This window comes from Oryctolagus cuniculus, chromosome 16 (genome assembly GCF_964237555.1).
Source record: "Oryctolagus cuniculus chromosome 16, mOryCun1.1, whole genome shotgun sequence".
Lineage (NCBI taxonomy): Eukaryota > Metazoa > Chordata > Mammalia > Lagomorpha > Leporidae > Oryctolagus > Oryctolagus cuniculus.
In genome coordinates this window covers 17,660,468-17,683,278 of record NC_091447.1, presented here as the reverse complement: position 1 = coordinate 17,683,278, position 22,811 = coordinate 17,660,468, and the positions used below count along the sequence as shown (strand labels likewise).

At 46.5% G+C, this 22,811-nt stretch overlaps 1 pseudogene; it reads right to left on the bottom strand.

Moving 5' to 3' along the window:
- Window positions 1-12,406: 12,406 nt before the first annotated feature.
- On the bottom strand, window positions 12,407-12,715 carry LOC100341867 (10 kDa heat shock protein, mitochondrial pseudogene; annotated as a pseudogene).
- Between the last annotated feature and the right edge of the window lie 10,096 nt (window positions 12,716-22,811).

The window sequence follows — 22,811 nt, the reverse complement described above, 5'->3', positions numbered from 1 at the left end:
GTGGCCATGAGTAAGAGCGCCCTGCATCGGATAGTGGAGACCGTCTCCTCCCTGGCGCCACAGCAGTGTGCATTCCTGCCAAGAAACTCACACCCAGGCTGGAGCTCCCTTCTAGTCCCTGCCTGCCTTCTGATTACCAAGAGTGGCTGCCCAAGGCCTGTGCATCAATGGGCGTTAGCAGAAGCTGAGGAGTGAATGACTCCCGGGGTCCATTCAGCTTAAGTATGTCCACAGTTCAGGCAAACCCAGGATCTAAAAATCTACTTACACAGCACATTGATTAAGGATAAGAATTCTCTTCCTGAAGGATTTACCACCTCATGCCCTTTTCAATTGATCTATTTGTTTTGATTTTATTTGAAAGGCAGAGAAAGAGCAATAGCTCCCATTTGCTTGTTTACTCCCTCAGTGCCAGCAAATGCTGTACCTGGGACTGGCTGAAGACACAAGCAGGGAACCCAATCCAAGTCTCCAACGTGGGTTGCAGGGACCCAAGCACTTGAGGCATCACTTGCCGCCTTCCACATTCCCTGTTAACAGGAAGCTTTGGAATGAACAGCAGAGCCGAGACTTAAGTCCAGGTGCCGATATCAGGTGTGGGCCTCTGCTTGCCAAACGCCTACCCCTCCTACAAAAACAAAAAACAAAAACCTGTGTACTTATTTTCACCATTTAAAGTGAACTAACTCTATTTTAAATATTATTTTAGGCCAGCGCTGCGACTCACTGGGCTAATCCTCTGCCTGCGGCGCCGGCACTCTGTGTTCTAGTCCTGGTTGGGGTGCCGGATTCTGTCCCAGTTGCTCCTCTTCCTGTCTAGCTCTCTGCTGTGGCCCAGGAAGGCAGTGGAGGATGGCCCAAGTGCTTGGGCCCTGCACCTGCATGGGAGACCGGGGGGGAGGCGCCTGGATCCTGGCTTCAGATCAGTGCAGCGCCGGCCGTAGCAGCCATTTGGGGGGTGAACCAATGGAAGGAAGACCTTTCTAAAAAAATAAATATTATTTCATGTTTGAAACATCCATTCTCTAGGCATTGGTGGTTGGGGGAGGGGATCTATCATATCAATGAAATTGGCCAGGGGCAGTAAGAATGGAATGTGGCAATTTAATTTTTAGTTCATCTGTGACTTTCCCTCCATATTCTCTCAGTTTCTGAGTTGGGCCACTCTTCAGACCATGTCATGGGATATGGTGATGGAGGCTTGACTGCAAGCTATTAAAGGATTGATTGGAAATATCAAAGTTCTGGCATTCCTGAATTCAGTGTAAATGTTAACGGGCTCTGACAGAGTCTGGAAGTTTATAGCTTTCTGAGCACGTTCTATGCAGAATCTCATTTGTTCTTCCTAGGAGTTCGGTGGGGCAGGAGGCAAGGCGATGTTTACTGATCCAAGGCCACAGGAATCAGAAGAGATGGGGCTGGGGCCAGGTCCTAAGCCCTGTTTGCCCAGCCCTGGTACGTCCCATTACCACCAGAGCACCACTCCAAAGGCAGACAGTTTCAGAAGGAACGTGTGACCCCTGGTTTAGCAGGTTAACTGCCCACCTGTCACGGAATGTTCATCGGCTCTGCAAGACCAGTCTTCCCTCGGACTTCATGGTGGGTTTTAATCAGCTCTGAAATGAGGATTTCATGAATCCTGGATTTCACTCCTGACTGTAGATCGACAGTGGAAAATGTTTACTCATGAAGCCCTAAGAGATAGCAACACAAATTGTGTTGTATTTCTGCCAAATACACACTAACTTATCCCTAATGAGGAAAAGAAGAATATTGAGGGATGTATTGATTTATTTGTAGTGATGGATTTTCATACACAATGGAACATTTAAAACTACTTATATAATCAAAAATTTCAGATATGATATTAATAGTGCTCTCTTTAACAGTGCCTGGCAAATACTGTTTCAGGGACTGAAATTCAGTACAAGCATTATAAAATTATTCTGCTGTAATAAGATGTATCTTTAAAAGAAAGACAGCAACAGCAATTGTCCAATGAACACAGGGGTCAGGACAAACACTTTGGGAAGGTCAACCTGCCTGGAGTGAGCCCTCAAGGAAGAGCATCTTCACACCGTCCACCTGCGGGGCCCTCCCAGAGAGCGACAGACAAGCCCTGAACCCAGGTCACTTTGGTTCAACCACAGGTAATTGTGACCATCCATGGGGAGCAAGATCCTTCCATGCTTTCTCTTTTCAGACAAGAAGGGATTCTGTGGGATGAACTTGAACTGCCACTGTCCTACTGGGGCCAATATAGAGGGAAAAATATTGATATGGTAAATTCCTGGTTCTGAGATGGAAACCATAACTTCTCTGAACCTATCATAAATTTTCAAGATCAACAATTGCATGTCGGCTGAGATCTTCATGCCATCTGAACTTTGTTGAGGTTTATGTATAAAATGCCCTTAGATTTGTGGTCATACTTCTTTGATCTCTGTCTTTGATCTCTGTTTTATGAATATTCTTGATCTTGAGCAATTTCTTGACTTCTGAACTATTGCCCATCTAGTGCAAAACGAGACAATAGAAGTGATAGTTGTTCTTCCCGGCTTCATGGCTCCACCACTCTGTGCCACGCACCAAGTACTTCTCCCATTTCCCAGAATGGGCCCTGCCCCTTCACACCTAACTGCCCCGGCACCTGCTCCTTCTACTTTTGAGAATGCCATTCCCTATCTTTTACCATGTGACAAATTCTAGTCACCCTTTGAGACCTATATATAGTGCTCTCTTTAATAGTGCCTGGCAAATACTGCTTTAGGCACTGAAATTCAGTGCAAGCATTGTAAAATTATTCTGCTGTGATAAGATGTATCTTTAAAAGAAAGACAGCAACAGCAAGTTGAGAGCAAGTGTATATTGTTGACATAACAAGGCCTGACACAGCCAAGTCCGAACTTCCTGGTGTCCTTGGTACCCAGATCACAGTAGGCCCCAGTGAAGTGCATGGATATAAAGAAGGGGCTGATGAGCTAGCAATCACACCCTTTCCTGAGCAAACAGTCCAAGTGTGAGTGCTACCATACTTCTCCCTGGACTTTGTTAAACTGTCTTGTTTGGGTTTCATCATACTTTAAATGAGTGCTAGCCCTGATTAAGTGTAAAAGTAAAAATTGAAGTTTTAACACTTGAAATGGACTTCCTAGAAATGTGATGATTGAAATTTATAGGCTCTATGGCCCGCAAGATTTGAATCTTTAAAAACAAACTGTGGCAAAATACCCATCACATAAAATTTGCCATTTTCACCATTTCTGCGTGTACAGTTCAGTGGCGTTAAGTATAGTCACGTGATTGCAAGACCTGCACTGTCAGTCTCAGACCTTTGTGCAGCTTCTGCACCTGAGCTCTGCAGGTTCTCTTCCGCTGAGTTTGCACCGACTGATTTTATTCTGGACTCAGATGGCATTGTTTTAGTGTGCTTATGTCTGTATCAAAGCATGGACTTGTTTGGCTTTGAAACACAGTCCTTTAAAGGAACTTGTTTACATTTGTGCTTCTAAAATATTTAGCATAAAATGCTAACCTAATGCACCAAGAGTAGATCAATTGCAGAATGATTCCAGCAAAAGTAGAGGTAGCAGTGATTCTCTAGGAAAGTAGATGCCTTAGAGTTTGACCGGCTCCCCCAGTTTGTAATGCAAACCTATTTGGCTGTGTCTACTTGCTGGATGTGGTAACAAATCTACAACAACCAGAGCTGGGAATACTCCTCTGTGAGTATATCTACAATACAGATATGGAGGTCTCTGTCTAGATGGTCAACTCTCTCCAGGCACATACAGTTATTTTGGCTTTGGCTAACGTTGAGTCATTGGACATAACCCTGCCTATCTTGTTTCGGTCTTATCTGTGGATAACACTTTGTGTTGCATTGCAATTTGATTTCCTGAGAACACCTTGGTATCCTCTATATGTAAATGCAGGAGCAGCTCCCGTTAGGGCATTTAATGTGGTTTGGGGTCACCATTCCCTGCAGGCTGTGTCTGATGAAAGGTGTAGGATTCATTCTGCAATGGAAACGCCAGAGTTATTCTTTTCCCCCCAGAGCGTATTTATTTCTCTTTGATGGTGTTGAGGCTGTGGACTCTATTTCCATCCGACCAATGAAAACAGTACACAGTCAAATCTGTGACATTAGCCTGGGCAAGACCAAACACACTCATTTCCCCTAGGGAGGACGTCCACGCCAATCCCTGAAGGCAAGGAGAATGGTCAACAGTTTGAGAACACACTCAGCTGAATTTAATTGAACAATGATCCTTGGTTCTTTCATTCTTGCTTTAAAAATAAACGACATAATTAAATGGCTCCAGATCCTTCTTTTGCGGGGAGAGAAACAGCAGTCAAAGTCTTTACAATCATGTCAGCAGGGCAGTAGGTCTCCCAACCCTTTGGCAACACGGAGAATCAATACCAATCAGAAAAAATGCTAACAAAAGGGAAACTCTCAAGGGAGCCACAGGCGATAAAAGATTTAAAATGTGAATAAAACATCACAGGTCAGCATTAAAATAGATGATACATTTCTTTGCCAAGGCAAAGCATCCGACCTCCACCCAGAGGCACAAAACAGACCCAGATGCACGGTGAGGCCAGAGAGAAAGCCCTGGAAGTCAGACGGGGTTCCCCTCTCCGAGAGGGGGCTCCTCTCCCAGGGGACGGTCCCTCTGTGAGCAGCATCCGCAGGCAGACATTTCACCTTGCTTGAAAGGAGAAGTCTCTGGACATGGAACTCTTACTCATGCACGAGTTCATGGAGGAGTGGACCATATTTGGAAACAGAACAAAGATGCCGGATCTGCTTTCTAAAATGAGGGATGATCATCTGTTGGTTCAGTCTGTAAATGACTAGGACCACGCAACCTGAAGACAGGAGAAAGTCAGACGAAATTCTGACTGGAAGGTCATGGAAGCATGTCTGGGGGAAGGGCTTTATGGCCTTGGTGGAGAGGGGCTCTCAGAGGCTGGTCATTATGTAGGGGTCATTAGTTCTTGCTGAGTGGGCTCTCATCACGGGGATTTCCATAGCCCAAAGCCAAATCCTTGAAGAAAAACAATATTTTGGCCTCCAGCCATTATTGAAGGAATGCATTTGACAAATACAAATCAGTTTTGTTATGTTTTGCTGAATCACGGGGAGTGGGTCTCTAGCCACACTTTGAATGAATTCGATCAATCTCCAACCAAGGGCAGCAAGTCCAGAGTGGCCCCAGTCACCTGATTTTGTGTCAGGTAAAGTGAGTGGCAGACCTACCTACCTCCATGCTCAATGATCTTAGTGGACAGTAAGTCTTGCTAATGAGGCCAGTGTTGTGGCATAGTGAACTAAGCTGCTACCTGCCATGCTGGCATCCCATGCGGGAGCCAGTTGGAGTCTCAACTTCCAATCCAGCTCCCTGCTAATGCACCTGGGAAAGCAGTGGAAGATGGCCCAAGTGCTTGGGCTCCTGCTACCCACATGGGAGACCCAGACGGAGTTCTAGGCTCCTGGCTTCAGCCTGGCCCAGCCCTGGCTAATGCAGCCATTTGAGGAGTGAACTAGTGGATGGAATCTCTCTCTCTCTCTCCCTCCCTCTCTCCCTCCCTTCCTTTCTCTGGAATTCTGTCTTCCAAATAAGTAAATAAATCTTTTTAAAAAATAAGACTTGCCATGATAAATTAAATGTTTTTTCCCCCAGAAAACTTTTAATTAAGGAATACAAACTTCATGCTTTCTATAAATACAACTTTAGGAACACAGTGATTCTTCCCACCCTACCTGCCCTCCCACCCACACTCCTACCCCCTTCCTCTTTCCTCTCCTATTCCCATTCTTATTTTTTACTAAGATTTATTTTCAATTAACTTTATACATGTATGATTATTCTAAGGAAAACGTTCAACAAATTGTATGGGGGAAAATAAAACCTGTTCCTCAACAGTCGAGACAAGGGCTGTACAAAGTCATTGCATCTTTTTTTTTTTTTTTTTTAATTTGACAGGCAGAGTTTGACAGTGAGAGAGAGAAAGGTCTTCCTTCCATTGGTTCACCCCCAAAATGGCCACCATGGCCGGCGCGCTGCACCGATCCGAAGCCAGGAGCCAGGTGCCCCTTCCTGGTCTCCTGTGCGGGTGCAGGCGCCCAAGCACCTGGGCCATCCTCCACTGCCTTCCCAGGCCACAGCAGAGCTGGACTGGAAGAGGAGCTACCGGGACTAGAACCGGGTGCCCAAATGGGATGCTGGCGCTGCAGGCGGAGGATTAACCAGTGAGCCACGGCGCCAGCCCCCAAGTCATTGCATGTTGAAGTATTAATTTCACTGCTATAGATAACCTTTGAAGTGCTCTGTTAGTTATCACAGATCAGGGAGAACATACGGTATTGGTCCTTTTTGGACTGGCTTATTTCGCTAAGTTTGATGTTTTCCAGTTTCATCCATTTTGTGGCTAATGACAGGATTTCATTTTTTTTAATCACTATGCAGTACTCCTTGGTGTATATATCCCATAATTTCTTTCTTTTTAAAGATTTATTTATTTATTTGAAAGCCAGAGTTGCACAGAGAGAGGAGATGCAGAGAGAGAGACAGAGGTCTTCCATCCAATGGTTCACTCCCCAATTGGCCCCAATGGCCGGAGCTGCGCTGATCCGAAGCCAGGAGTCAGGAGCTTCCTCTGGTCTCCCATGTGGGTGCAGGGGCCCAAGGACTTGGCCCATCTTCTACTGCTTTCCCAGGCCACAGCAGAGAGCTGAATCGGAAGTGGAGCAGCCCAGACTCAAATTGGCGCCCATATGGAATGCTGGCACTGCAGGTGGCGGCTTTACCAGCTAGGCCACAACACCAGCCCCTTCAGGAACTTTTTTTTTTTTTTTTTTTTTGACAGAGTGGACAGTGAGAGAGAGAGACAGAGAGAAAGGTCTTCCTTTGCCATTGGTTCACCCTCCAATGGCCGCCGCAGCCGGCGCACCGTGCTGATCCGATGGCAGGAGCCAGGAGCCAGGTGCTTTTCCTGGTCTCCCATGGGGTGCAGGGCCCAAGCACTTGGGCCATCCTCCACTGCACTCCCTGGCCACAGCAGAGAGCTGGCCTGGAAGAGGGGCAACCGGGACAGAATCCGGCGCCCCAACCGGGACTAGAACCCGTTGTGCCGGCGCCGCTAGGCGGAGGATTAGCCCAGTGAGCCGCGGCGCCGGCCCAGGAACTTTTAAGACCCATATATTGAGGGGGCCGGTGCTGTGGCGCAGGGGGCTAACACCCTGGCCTGAAGTGCCGGCATCCCATATGGGCGCCAGTTCTAGTCTTGGCTGCCCTCTTCCGATCCAGCTCTCTGCTATGGCCTGGGAAAGCAGTAGAAGATGGCTCAAGTCCTTGGGTCCCTGCACCCGTGTGGGAGACCCGGAGGAAGCTCCTGGCTCTTGGCTCCTGGCTTTGGATCAGCATAGCTCTGGCCATTGCGGCCAACTGGGGAGTGAACCAGCAGATGGAAGACCTCTCTCTCTCTGTCTCTATCTCTCTCTGTAACTCTGTCTTTCAAGGAAATAAAATAAATCTTTAAAAAAAAAAAAGACCCATATATTGGGTCATTTGATAGTATCCTGTAGATTTCACTTTTTTTTTTTTTGATTGGACTGTAAAATTTCAGATTTGTCTTCTAACTCGGATGTTCTTTCTTCTGCCTCACCAAGCCTGTTCTTAAGGCTTTCCACCATATTTTTAATTTGTTCTATTGAATTCATTTTGTTTTGATTTCTCTTTAAAATCTCAATTTCGGCCGGCACCGTGGCTCAATAGGCTAATCCTCCACCTGCGGCGCCGGCATACCAGGGTTCTAGTCCCGGTCGGGGCACTGGATTCTGTCCCGGTTGCCCCTCTTCCAGTCCAGCTCTCTGCTGTGGCCCGGGAGGGCAGTGGAGGATGGCCCAAGTGCTTGGGCCCTGCACCTGCATGGGAGATCAGGGGAAGCACCTGGCTGCTGGCTTTGGATCAGCGCGGTGCGCCGGCCGCAGCACACTGGCTGCGGTGGCCATTGGAGGGTGAACCAATGGTAAAGGAAGACCTTTCTCTCTGTCTCTTTCTCTCTCTCTCACTGTCCACTCTGCCTGTCAAAAAAAAAAATCTCAATTTCATGGGCAAAATTTTCGTTCCTGTCATGTATGGATGTCTTCAATCATGAATTTGCTTCTGATTACTTCTAAGTGGTCCTACGATCAATTTTTTGAATTCCATTTCTGGCATTTCTTCAGTCTCGTCATCTTCACAATCTAGTATTGAAGTGTTGTGTTCTTTTGGGAGCATCATATTGTCTTCCTTATTCTGGTTTCTTGAATAGTGTGCTTATTATTAGGCATATGTGGGCCGGCGCCGTGGCTCAATAGGCTAATCCTCTGCCTAGCAGTGCCAGCACCCCAGGTTCTAGCCCCGGTCGGGGCGCCGGATTCTGTCCTGGCTGCCCCTCTTCCAGGCCAGCTCTCTGCTGTGGCCAGGGAGTGCAGTGGAGGATGGCCCAGGTGCTTGGGCCCTGTGCCCCATGGGAGATCAGGAGAAGCACCTGGCTCTTGCCATTGAATCAGCGCGGTGCGCCGGCCGCAGCACGCTGGCCCGCGGTGGCCATTGGAGGGTGAACCAATGGCAAAGGAAGACCTTTCTCTCTGTCTCTCTCTCTCTCACTGTCCACTCTGCCTGTAAAAAAAAAAAAAAAAACAACAATGAAAATTATGGCCTTGTGCTAACACAAGCTTCAAAGCTGATCACAGGAGCTTAGTAACAATGTCTATTTCCTGTTCCTGTTTCTCAGCTGGCCATGTGTCTTTTGTTAACCACTTGAGGTTCATATAATAATGGCTAACACACTTATTGGGCACATGACAAATGGTGTAGGCATGGTGCTAACCCTTTATTTGCATTGGGTTTTTGCATTTACTTTTCATACCATCCCAAAGAGGGAGAAGCTGAGTGCCTTAGGGATAAAGTAATCAAGGCTTGGGGATCTTGGTCATGACCACCCAGCTCTACCAAACAAATCCAGCCACGACAGTTCTTTGGTGCCCTGAACAGGGACTCCCTGCAGCCTCCTTCCGAGTCCAGGTGATGTAGACTTGTGTCAACAAAAACATGCATCTCACCTGAGTACTCACCTGACATCCCTGCCCTGGAACTGCCAATACTTTTAGTCCTGATGAATTTCATCCAATTTTCTCCCCTTAGTTTTGCCTCACCCATTCATTTCCGTTTCCAGGACTGTTTGTCTTGCACGATACATAGTTATCAGGAAACGCTTGTTTTCCCAGTGTTAAATGAAACTCATATCTATGTTTATCATCCTTGCTGTTCCAGCTTGCCTAGCTTTAGTGATATAGTTTTTAGTTCAATTTAGAGGCAGCTTGCAGAGGAACTGGCTCAGCATCCATCATTTACATGTTGATGTGTGACATCGGCAAATTACAGTGGTGATGTCTGATAATACAGTATCTGTAATACCCTTTTCCTCTGGTTTTCTGAAATGGTGACACAAACCTTTCATCACCTTGCTTGATCTTTTCCTGGAAAAAGCTCATGTTTGTAGAAAGATCTGAAATGCACAGTTTCTCATTGTTTTTCCCTTTTTATGGCAATTCTTCCTTAAAATGAAGTGTGGTACAACTAGTTTCCACTTGGGAACCTTCTAATTAAGAAACATAGGGAGAAGCCAGTGGTCAAAATACCTGTGTATTTGTGAATAATGAAGTAACACAGAAATAGAAAGTAATGTAAATGTGTATAAATAAGGCACTAGTTAACCAAATTCCACACTATCAATAGGGGCGAACGTCTGGCCTAGCAGTAATATACTTGTGTCCCACATCAAAGGGCCTGAGTTCAAGCCCTGGCTCGGGCTCCTGATTCCAGCTTCTTGCTAATGCACACCCTTGGAAGTAGCAGTGATGCTTCCAGTGGTCGGGTTCCTGCCACCCACACGAGAAACCTGCACTGAATTCCTGGCTTCTGACTTGGGCCCTGCCTGGGCCACTGCAGGCTTTTGGGGAGTGAGCCAGCAAGTGGGAGCTCACTCTGTCTGTGTCTCCCTCGGCCTCTCTAATTAATTAGTTAATTAATTATATGCCATCCATATGTTGGAGTATCATGTCACTGTTAAAGACATATTTTAGAGCCATTTATAAAGGTATAGGAGCACTGTTTATAATGGATTAAGTGAAAAAGCAATTAATAAAGTAATGAGTTATTCCTTAAACTGTGAGTCATGTAGATGTATATTTTTTGTTTCTTAGTATAAAATATTTTCTTTCATTTTTATTGTTGGATTATTATGTTGATATTATTGTGGACAGAAGACATGGCCTTTTAGAATATTAGTTATTTGGAATTTGTTGAAATTTCTGATTTGGTGCAGGTTCAAAAATTGTAAATATAAATGAATTCCTCATGAGAGTAATGTGTGCTTGGTAAGTGCTTGGTAGCTGATTCTGTCTATGTGAACATGCATGTCGGATCACAAGACCGTAGTCTCCACTTGTCTTTGGGGATATGTTCCAAGACCTCCAGCACGAGACACCTGAAACCATGGGTAGTCCTGAGTCCTGTATACACTTTAACTGTGTGACTATGATAAAGCTTCGTGTATAAATTAGCTTAGGAAGAGATTAACAACAATAACCAATAACAAAACAGAATAAGCATCATAATACACTATAATAAAAGTTATGTGAATGTGGTCTCTCTCAAAATATCTTCTTGCACTTTTACCTTTTCACTTAAAGAAAGCACTTTGTGGTTTCTCTCTGGCACGTGTGAATTGCCACTGCCACCACTCTGGTACTTTGGCAGCCCTCATTAAGGAAGCTAAGGATGACTTGAACACAAAACTGAGATGGCTACCGAGTGACTGACAGGTGGGTGGTGTATGCAGTATGGATACTCAGGATACTCATGCCCCAGCTGGGATAACATGAGGCTTCATCGTGCTATCCAGACGGCTCACTCATGAGTGGTTTATTTCCATAAATTTCCCTTTATTTCAGACCACAGTCCATCTTGGATAACTTAACCTATGGGAAATAGAATCTCAAATAAGGGGGAACTACTGAAATACAGCTGCCTGCATATGTGTCTCTGTGTATCAGTGCCTATAGACCATCACTGCCATATGGATGCACACATTTACATGTATATGGTATACACACAAAGTGTGGATATAGTCTATGTATACATGCAAAGATTTATAGGCATGCGTGTGTGTAAGTGTATGTATAGCTCAGACTAAACCTATCAATAGTGTTATTCTTTAATTCTTGACACAGTTCCTTTCTGCTTGATATCTCAGTTAAAGGGAGGACTTTATTGGAATCTTCCAGTACTGCTATAGATTTGTTGATTTCCCTTAGTAACTCTCCCTGTTCACATACATCATAATTATTGTGTATCAAGTACATGTGTTAGGTAAGTGACACTTAATGCTGGCGGTTGCTCTTGAGGGTTATTCCTCTCAGGAATGCTTCTCCATTCCCATTGATTTTCACCTTGGATTATATTTTTACCAATATCAATATTGCTATTACTAACTTTCTGTTGGTTCCTATTTACCTAGAATTGTTTTTTCCATTCCCACCTTTCAGACTTTCTAGATCAGTGGATGGTATGTCTGTTACAAATAGTACATGGTTGAATGTTGGGTTTAAATCCAATCTGAGAATCTTTGTGTTTTAATAGTGAGCAAGCAGAATTGTTTGCCCTATGGGGCTGGCACTGTGGCATAGTGGGTAAATCCACTCCCTGTGGTGCTGGTTCAAGGCCCAGCTGCTCCACTTCCAATCCAGCTCCCTGATGATGTATCTGGGAAAGCAATGGAGGATGGCCCAAGTACTTGGGCCCCTTCACCCACATGGGAGACCTGGATGAAGCTCCTGGCTCCTGGCTTTGAACTGGCCTAGCTCCAACTGTTGAGGCCAATTGGGGCATGAACCAATGGACAGAAGATTGCTCTTTCTCCCCCTCCTCTCTCACTGTAACTCTGCCTCTCAAATAAATAAATCTTTTTAAAAAAATCTGTGCTCATGTCTTTTCAGGTTTTTTTTTATTATTATTTTCCATGACTTTATCTCTCTTAGATTTGTTCAGGATAATTTCCTCAGGTTTCTCTCCCAATTCTCTAAGTTTATCTTCAATACTATCTCACCAACTCTCCTGTTTATCCCTTTTTTGTTTGTTTTTTACTAAAAGAACAACCATTCATTTATATATTTTATTTGTAAATGTTTACACCAGAACAGTGAAACTAAAGTTTAGAGACAACGGGTGCCATTATTTTAGATAGCATTAGTTCACTATAAAAGAGAGAGACATGGGAGTTATCTACATGATGAAAAGATTTCAGAACTTCAGTGCAATGGGAAGCTTCGTGTGATGCTGTTTCAGAGATTTCAATCTACATATTTCCCAAGAACGTCACCATCTCTAAATAGAAAATAATCCTTGTCGTCTAGAACTACTTTAGTGCTTCCATATTCTGGAAGAAGAACTTTATCGCCAGCTTTCACACTAACTGGTTGAATCTCTCCACCCTTTCCTTTAGAGCCTGATCCAACAGCTACTACCGTTGCTTGCAATACTTTTCCTTGAGATTTTGCAGGGAGCATAAAGCCTCCCTTGGTTACTGTTTCTGTGGTGCTCCTCTCCACAAAGACCCCGCCAAAGAGCGGAAGAGACTTCCTAAATGCCTGTCCCGCCATGGCCCAGCGCCACAGCTCCTGCTCCGCTCTCACGCCGCCGCTCCAAGGAGAGGCCTGCAGCCTGACCTCTTGTTTATCCCTACCTATTGAGTTTCATAATTAAATGCTAGGGTCTTGTTTTTCTTCTTTAAAAAAAAAAACTTTATTTATTTATTTATTTGAAAGTCAGAGTTACACAGAGAGAAAAGGAGAGGCAGAGAGAGGTCTTCCGTCATCCGCTGGTTCACTCCCCAATTGGCTGCAACAGCTGGAGCCGCGCCAATCCAAAGCCAGAAGCTGGGGGCTTCTTGCAGGTCTCCCATGCGGTGCTGGGGCCCAAGGACTATGGGCCATCCTCTACTGCTTTCCCAGGCCGTAGTGCAGTGCTGGATTGGAAGTGAAGGAGCCGGGACTTGAACCTGAGCCCACATGGGATGTCAGCACTGCAGGCTACGGCTTTACCTGCTACGCCACAGCGCCGGGTCTTTGTTTTTCAAATCCACCTAATGTGATTTCATAATATCATGCTATTTTAATAATATGTGTCTATCTCTTTAAGCAAAAAATGCCTAATTTATAAAGTTAGAAACATTGTGGGTTTTTTTTCAAGATTTATTCATTTTATTTGAAAGGCAGAGTTAGAAGGAGACAGAGAGAGAGAGAGAGAGAGAGAGAGAGAGAGAGAGATCTTCCATCCACTGTTCACCTCTCAAATGCTCCAATGGCCAGGGCTGGGCCAAGCCAAAGCCAGGAGCTAGGAGCTTTATCTGGGTCTCCCATGTGGGGACATGGGCCCAGGTACTTGTGCCATCTTCCTCTGCATTCCCAGGCACATTAGCAGGGAGCTGGATTCAAAGTGGAGCAGCTAGGACTCAAATGGGGGCCCATAGGGATACCTGTGTTATTGGTGGCAGATTAACTCACTACGACACAATGCTGGCCCCAGAAACATTGTTCTCTCAAGTCTTATTCCTCAAGTTTGAATTTTACTAGCTGCCTAGGCTGTAGGTTTTTTTTTTTTTTCTTGGTATGTCACTACTTTTTATGGTTTTGAAACATGGTCTCCTTTTGCGTAGGCATTAGCTCCTTTGTGCTGTGGATATCTCCTGAGGAAAAGTTTTAGGAATATTTCTGTCCAGGCCTTAGGGGGCAGCTAATTTTTAAATTTGCATATTGGCTGAATCTTCATTTTGTACAATAGCTCAAAATGAATACTCATATACAGGATTGGGCTCAGCATCCCAACCTTTCTTAGCTATCTCTCAACTCAGGGGTGTAGCATTAATGTTAGTGCTAGATTCTTGTCTGAATTTCGGAATTCAAAGCACACATTTTTTGGCCAGTTCTTGCAGGCAATCTGTCATCAGATCCTATGGGATTAAACATTTGCTTGTATGGGTTTGCCATTTTATAACTTAAACATCCATCAACAAACTAGGATCTACTGGGAGTCCTTGGCCACGTGGAGATCAAGAGTTCTCAAACACCATTGCTGACTTTGGAGCTGAGTGCCTTTTGTTGGGATAGGGCACTAGGTCCGATGTTTAGGGTGTGTTTGTGTTTGGCCTGTACCCTCTCAAAGCCAGGACCAAATACTTCCTCCCTTCCTTGTGATCATTGCCATTGCCAGGCGTTGCCACATGTCCCCGAGGGAGAAAATCACCTCCTGTTGAGCACTGCTACTAGAGGGAAATGGCAAGTTCCCTTTTAAAACTGCTGACTAAGGCTGAGTTTTGCTGAGTCAGAAAACACATTCACTTAATCTTTAATGTGTACAAGGCACTATGTGCATGCAGAAGCAGTTTAATTTAGGCACAGAGAAAGAAAAGCATGGTCTATGCAGTGTTCTCATGAATCCGTCTATGGTATATGATGACATTTTAACAGTGAGTCTCAGTCTATACAATGGAGACAATCACACTTCTAAAAAAAAAGATTGATTTATTCATTTGAAATAGAGAGATCTTTCATCTACTGGTTCACCCTCCAAATGCCCACAACATCTGAGATGGACCAGGCTGAAGCCAGGAGCCCAGAATCCATCCAAGTCTCCCATGTGGAGAGTAGGGACCCAAGAATTTGAACCACCATCCACTGCTTTCCCAGGTGCATTAGCAGCGAGCCAGATCAGAAGCGGAGCATCTGGGACTCCAACCAGCACTCTGATATGGATGCTGGCGTCACAAGTGGTGGCTTAACGTACTGTGCCACAATGCAGGCTCTGCTCTGTCCTTTCAAAACTTTTAAGGGGATGTGTGTGACAGGGTCACACACTGCCAACACGCAATTAACACTCAACAAATCGTAGGTTTTATTATTATCATTGTTAACTGAGCTCATGCACACAAATGATTTTTTTTTTATTTTCATCTACTTGAAAAGCAGAACAGCAGAAAGGGGAAGGAGGAGAGAGAGACAAAGAGAGATCTCACATCCACTGGTTCATTCCCCAAATGCCTGAAATAGCCAAGGCTGGGCCAGTCCAAAGCCGGGACCCTGGAGGTACATCCAGGTCTCCCTTGTGAGTTGCAGGGGCCCACTGTCTGCTGCCTCCCGGGATGCATTAGCAGAAAGATGGATTGGAAGCAGAGTAGCTGGACTCAAACTGGCGCTCAGTATGGATGGTGGATGTGCCACGTGGCGGCTTAACCAGCTGTGACAACAGCCACCCCGAGCTCATGCGTTCAGACCAGGGCCATTGTGAAATGGTTTTTTTCTTTATTTTCTTTTTTTTATCAGAACAACCTCAGAGTCCATGAACAAATAAACAAGCAAGCTTTTGAGAGTTAAAGAAAATCATATGAACCGAACCAGTGCTTGGCCAGTAGCTAGGTTCCTAGTCCAAGCCCTTTGTGTGTGTCTAGGGTGTAGCGGCCTCTGCCACTGTGCCATGGGTTACACCCGCTGCTTGTGTCTAAGATGGCATCTGGATTGTACCATGCAGGAATGAATGGACGCGAGGCAACCCCTTCAGCCTGGTTCTCTATCTGCTTTAAACTATCTCCATCTGAGCAGGCCAAAACCCAGGAATCCTGCTTCTCCCTTCACAGTGTTCTGAACAAGGTCCTTCTATGGCTTTCTAAGAATTAATTACAGAGCTCAGTGAAGGCGCCTGCCACAGATTCCCATGGATAGCTTTATGAGCAATTCCAGCAGCTGCTCTGTTGCTAGCAGAATAAGGACCTCCTCAGAGGCCAGTTTAGAAAGAGAGAATTGGTTTGTGCCAGTTGTTGGCACTAGGGCTCCCATCCACACTGGCGGGAGAATTTAAAGTCGGAAAGCAAGAGGAGATAGACTGCCTTCACACAATGTCTGCTTTAGTGGGCACTTGAACACCTGGACTTGTGTGATTAGGGGGACAGAGAGAGACAGAGAGAGACAGAGGGACAGGGAGAGACAGAGAGAACACCTGGACTTGTGTGATTAGGGGGACAGACAGAGACAGAGGGAGGGAGAGAGAGGGAGAATCATTCTTGTATGTGGCGATGGGAGCCCTGGGAGGGAAGGAACCAGCACGGAGTGCGTGGGGCAGACTCCGAGGCTGTGGCCGCTGGCGTGGGCTCCCTTGCTCTGTGGGATGCAGCCGTGCACACAGGGACTTCACCCAGCAGCCCCCAGGGTGAGTGCCTGGCAGCACGTGGGCTCCAGGAGGGAAAGCAGACATGGCTGTTCCCACAACCGAGAACAGATTTACACATGGAACTTGCTGCCCTTGATGGTTTTTAGATTTCTTGGAGTCTTTTAAAAAAATAAACAATTTCAAACAGTCCTTTGGCTCTTATTTCTTCCTCTTTTTGCATCTTTGGGAAAATGCACTTCTCTGTCTGGATGGACTGCCTGTCTCCCCCAGCTGCTGTCCCCTAGCGTCGCCCGAGGTGCTCTCGTCCTGTCCCTTGGCTTTCAGAGAATTCCCAAGTCCATCCCAGATCCTCCTCCAGGCCTCCAGGCCCAAACCTAACAGCCTATTAAACCCCTGTGCCCCGATTACCAATTGGACCTCAAACCCAACCACCATGACATCCTGCAGTCACCACTACACATCAGCCACGCCCACATCCTCCCCCTCCCAGGCCAGGGTGGACCCAGCCTTGCAGCTGCTCAGGAGGAAAACCTCTGTATCATCCTGGGACCTTCTCTTTGGCTTATACTCCACCCCACTCCCCAACCCAGCCTCCTCCTCTCCTCTGACAGGAAACCTTGTGGCCTCCAGCACCCTCCCGTTTCTCCCACCTCCCGTCTGCCACCCTGCCCTGGGATTCTGTGGTTTCCCCACTGGATGTACGCAGAGAGACACTTTCATACCTCCTGCCCGGTCTGATGGCCTCTGCTCTGGCCCCCGCAGGAGGTTTGCAACACAGCAGCCAGAGGGCAGAGGGGTCCTTTGAAAATCCAAGTCTTATCACATGTCCCTCTGCCCATAACCACCCCAGGCTCCCCCTTCACACAGAACAAGGTTGGGAGCCAAAATTCTTCCCATGGACTACAAAACCCCACATGGAGTGGGCATGGAGGTTAAGACACCACCTGGGACGCCCATATCCCGTAGGGGAGTGCCTGGCTCTGAGTCCTGGCTCCACTCCATTCCAGCTTCCTGCTAGTGTGCACCCTGGGAGGCAGCAGGTGATAACTCATTACCTGGGTCCCTGCCACCCAAGTGGGAGACCCAGGTTGAGATCCTGGCTCCTTGCTTTGGCCTGGCCCAGCCCTGGTGTTGCAAGCAATTGGGGAGTGAACTGGCAGATGGAAAATCTCTCTCCATCTACCTTTCAAATAAGATTAAAATAAATAATAAATTATTTTTTTTTAAATTTCTGCATTGAGACTGCACAGGATCTGCACATCGCCTCCCACCACTGCTGCTCTCGGATTCATTGTACCCTGTTTTGCTCTTGCTCTCTCTGCTCAGCAAGATTGGCACCTGACTGCGCTTCCCTTACTTACTCCTCTGCTGCAAACCACCCCACTCCCAGGCATCCACAAGGGGGAGGCTTAAATATTCCCAATGAGGCCTTCTTCCTTCTCCTTCTTCCCCTCTGAACTCCAGATCAGTCTTCCATATCTTTTGCCGTTTTGTTTTTCTCTCAACCACATTACCTACTGAAACGATGCATGGGGTGGGTGTTTGGCTTAGCTGTTAAGATGAGGTTGACAATGTCCACATCCCACACTGAAGTGCAAGGGAAGTGAACCAACAAATAGGAATTCTCTCTCTCTCTCTCTCTCTTTCTCTCTCTTTGCCTTTAAAATAAGCAAATGTCAGGGCCCATGCTGTGGCATAGCACGTAAAGCTGCTGCTTGTAGTGCCAGCATCCCATATGGGCGCCGGTTCGAGTCCGGCTCTCTACTATGGCCTGGGAAGGCAGTAGAAGATGGCCCAGGTCCTTGGGCCCCTGCACCCACGTGGGAGACACAGACGAAGCTCCTGGCTCCTGGTTTCAGATAGGTACAGCTCCAGCCGTTGCGGCTGGTTAGGGGTGAGCCAATGGATGGAGGCTCGCTCTCTCTCTCTCTCTCTCTCTTTCTCTCTCTCTCTCTCTGTAACTCTTTCAAATAACTAAATATTTTTAAAAATAAACAAATGTTAATAAGAGTAAATACTAAAGTGTAATGTATTACATATGTAATTTTCTTAGTCATCCGGTTTGTTCATTGCCTTCTCTCCTTGTTAGAATGCAATCTTTATGAGGGCAGCTATTTTGGCCGGTTTTGTTTAGTGTTGCATCCTGTGTGCCCAGAGCTCCTGTGTACACAGCTCACGTGCAGCAGTGATTTGATGAGTGCATGGAGCACCGTGGCCACCAGGTGTAAACACGTTTCAGGTCCTACAGAAACAGGTAAAGGACTAAGTAGAGGAAGGGCACTACTAACAGAATCGATATTTGGATCAATTCCATTTCTTTTGCTCCAGGCCCATGGTGCATGAGAGAAGAGTCAAATGCATGGAATGATTAGACTCATTAGGCTGTGAATTGCTCAAGGACCACCAGACAGGAGACATTAGTTCAAGGAACCAGGAACAACCTTGAGGGTTGGGTTGGCCATCCATGCAGACTGCTCTTCTAGGTCTTTGAAAGAACTGAAATTCTTTACCCATTTTTATTACTAAAAGGTGAAGTCATTAATTGAGTTACTTATCTCAAAGATTTTACTTAAGAGGCAAAGAGACACAGAGTGAGTCACACACATACACAGTGAGAGAGACACAACAGACAGAGGGTTCCTATCCATTGGTTCTCTTCTCCAGTGCCCACAGTGACCAGGGCAGGGCTGAGATCAGAGTCAGGAGCTGGGAACAGAATCCGGGTCTCCCATATGGGTGGCAGGAACCCAATTACTTGAGCTGTCACTGCTGCCTCCCAGGGTCTGCACTGGCAGGAAACGAGCCAGGAGCAACACCTGGGAATTGAACCCAGGTACTCTGATGAGAGATACAGGCATCTTGGCTTTATTATTTTTTTAAGATTCATTTATTTATTTGAAAGGCAAAGAGAGAAAGAGAGAGAGAGAGAAAGAGAGAGAGAGAGAGGTCTTTCATCTGCTGGTTCATTCCCCAAGTGGCTACAATGGCCGGAGCCGGGCCATTCGAAGCCAGAAGTCAGGAGCTTCTTCCCACATAGGCACAAGGGCCCAAGCACCTTGACCATCTTCTGCTGCCTTCCCAGGTGCATTAGCAGGGAGCAGGATTGGAAGTGGAAGAGCTGGGACTTGAATTGTTGTCCATGTGGGATGCCAGCATCACAGGTGGCGGCTTTACCTGCTACGCCACAGCGCCAGCTCCAAGATGCAGGCAGCTTGACAGGCATCATCACTCCTAGTTCAAACGCCTGCTCCCAAATGTCAGTGATTTTTCAATTAGGGGCGGGAGGTGTGGGAGTGGAAAAAAATAGACTTGAGAAGTAGAGCTCCTGGTCCCGATGGCTGTCCGACATCCTGCGTGCCCTGCACGACTCCTGAAAGCTGTTTCTTTTGTCGGAGCAGTCTGTCTCCTTCTCTGGGAAGCCTCGAAGCGCCTGGAAAACCCGCGGGGTTGTTTACGGCTCTAAGTGTTCTGTTCCTCTCTCCAAGAAAAAGCAGCGGCAGGAGCTCCGGTCCATTCCCCTCTTTTCCTTCTCTACTTCTCATCCTCCACCCCACCATGTGAAGATGAGACCACGTGTGGGACTGACCGGCTGGCCCAGGGGAGCAGTAGACCTGCTTCCTGCCAGCTGTGTGACCCAGGGTAAATCACTCCACCTCCCTGAGCGTGGTTTCCTTGTCCGATAAATCCCGCCAGACGGGCCTGCCGTAGGGTCCACAGAGCACCGTGTGAATTGCGTGGCGCTAACCCTTGCACAGGCTGAGGGTTCCGTACATGGCAGCCATGACAAGAGGATGAGGGGAAGGGGGAGGCCAGCTCCGGCATTTGAGAGTTGGAATGATTCAGACATGGGACATCTACGTGAACAGAGTCATTGAGTGGTAAGGCAGAGCTTCTCAAACCCACTGATTTCAGGTGCACGTAAGAAATAACAAAGGGGGGCCGGCACTGTGGTGTAGCAGGCAAAGCCTCTGCCTGTAGTACTGGCACCCCATATGGGTGAAGCTTTCAGTCCTGGCTGCTCCACTTCCGATCCAGCTCTCTGGGAAAGCCCAGGTCCTTGGGCCCCTGCACCCGTGTGGGAGACCCGGAGGAAGCTCCTGGCTCCTGGCTTTGGATCAGCACAGCTCCAACTGTTGTGGCCAACTGGGAAGTGAACCATCAGATGGAAGACCTCTTTCTCTCTCTGCCTCTCTTTCTCTCTCTGTTACTCTTTCAAATAAATAAATAAATCTTTAAAAAAAGAAATAATAAAGTGGTTCTATTAGTTCATTTATGTAACACAACAAGTTCAAGACCGTTCTCTCCAAAAACTCATCTTTGCCTTTCCCTTCTCACTCTTAACCCTAAGTCTCAGGAAAGAACGGGGCCTTGTCATGGTGGACGGGTTTATTTAGCTCAAAGCTCTCTTTCCTAGTTTAGAGAACAAAATACCCACCTCTGTTAGAGAGTAAATGCCTGTGGCCAGTGCTGTGGTGTAGTAGGGTAAGCCTCCGCCTACAGCACCAGTTCCAGTTCTGGCTGCCCCACTTCCAATGCAGCTCTCTGCTAATGGCCTAGGAAAGCAGAGAAAGTGGCCCAAGGGCTCGGGCCCATCACCCACGTGGGAGATTCAAAGGAGCTCCTGGCTCCTGGCTTCAGATCAGCCCAGCTTCAGCCACTGAGGCCATTTGGTGAGTGAACCAAGGGACGAAGACCTCTCTCTCTCTCTCTCTCTCTCTCTCTATATATATATATATATATATATCTTTCCCTCTCTCTGTAACTTTGCCTCTCAAATAAATAAATAAATCTTCAAAAAGAAAGTAAATGCCTGCACCTTGGGACTCTGGTCCAGGTTCGGTGTAATAGAAGAATAGAAGGCTATAATTTTCTTTTATTTTTTTAAAGATTTATTTATTTGCTTGAAAGTGGAGGCAAGTGGAGACTGGCCCAAGTGCTTGGGTCCCTGAACCCACATGGGAGACCGGGAGGAAGCACCTGGATCCTGGCTTCAGATCGGTGCAGCATGCCGGCTGTAGCGGCCATTTGGGGGGCGAACCAACAGAAAGGAAGACCTTTCTCTCTGTCTCTCTCTCACTGTCTAACTCTGCCTGTCAAATAAATAAATAATAATAATAAAAGAATTCATGAACAAAATTGATGGTATCACTTTTGGCATCGGACAAAGCTCCCTCTCTCTCTGTAGGCCATCGTTAGCTCCCTCTGTTGAGATCCAAGTCCTACATATGTTGAATTAGATGAAATTTCTGGAGATGAAGGAGAAATGATTAAATTATCTGCACTCCAGAAAAAACCCAAAAGATCCTTATTTCAACTACCCATCAGGCCTTGACATCTAGAGTAGTACAAGCTATAACTCAAATGAAAATATTTCACTTAGAAAGTCCACTGCCCCTGTCTATGATATCATTAAAGGAAATCATTATGCACTCATGCAGCACTTTGTGCCGGAAAAGTACTTTACAGTTATTTTTATTACTCACCAAAACCCTTGGAGGCAAGTCTTCCTCCACATCTGAAAACCAAAGCAGAGAGAGGAGATGAAATCACACAGGGTCTTAAGAGAATGAATGTGTGGACCTGAAGGGCCCTCTGAGGACCAGGGGCAGCTGTTGTTATGCCCTGAGCCATTAGGTTTAGTTGATTCCTGTGTAAAGTGCTGTCTGATTCGGGATTCACCTTTTTTCCTTAATATGTGGATCATTGATAGTGTAGACGATATATGTGAACTACTGCTATGGTTTGTTGGTCTTCTCTGAAGCTTATATTGAATTTTTTTTATTTATTAAAAGATTTTATTTTGGGGGTCGGCACTGTGGTGCAGTGGGTTAAAGCCCCGGCCTGCAGCACCGGCATCTCATATGGGCGCCAGTTCGAGTCCCAGCTGCTCCATTTCTGATCCAGCTCTCTGCTATGGCCTGGGAAATCGTAGATGATGGCCCAAGTCCTTGGGCCCCTGCTCCCGCATAGAAGACCGGGAAGAAGCTCCTGGCTCCTGGCTTTGGATCAGCTCAGCTCTGGCTGTTGCGGGCATTTGGGGAGTGAACCAGCAGATGGAAGACCTCTCTCTCTCTCTCTGGCTCTACCTCTCTGTAACTCTGTCTTTCAAATAAATAAAATAATTCTTTTTTTAAAAAAAAGATTTTATTTTTATGTATTTGAATGGCGGGGTGGGGAGAGAAACAGAAAGATAGAGAGATGGTCCATCTGCTGGTTCATTCCCCAAATGGCCACAATGGCCAGGGCTGGCCCAGGCCAAACCCAGGCGCTAGGAAAACCATCTGGGTCTCCCACATGGGTGCAGCACCCCAAGTACTTGGACCATCATCCTCTGCTTTCTCATAAGCACTGGTGGAAAGCTGGATTGGAAGCAAACAGCTGGAGCTTGAACCAGCATTCTGATACTGGATGTGGGCCCCACAGGCAGCAGCTTAACCCACTTTGCCATGATGCCAGCTCCTCATGTTGAAATTTAACCCCCAGTAAGAGAGGGGACCGGGTGGGACATTTAGGGGGTGAGTAGGCCCTGCCCTTTCG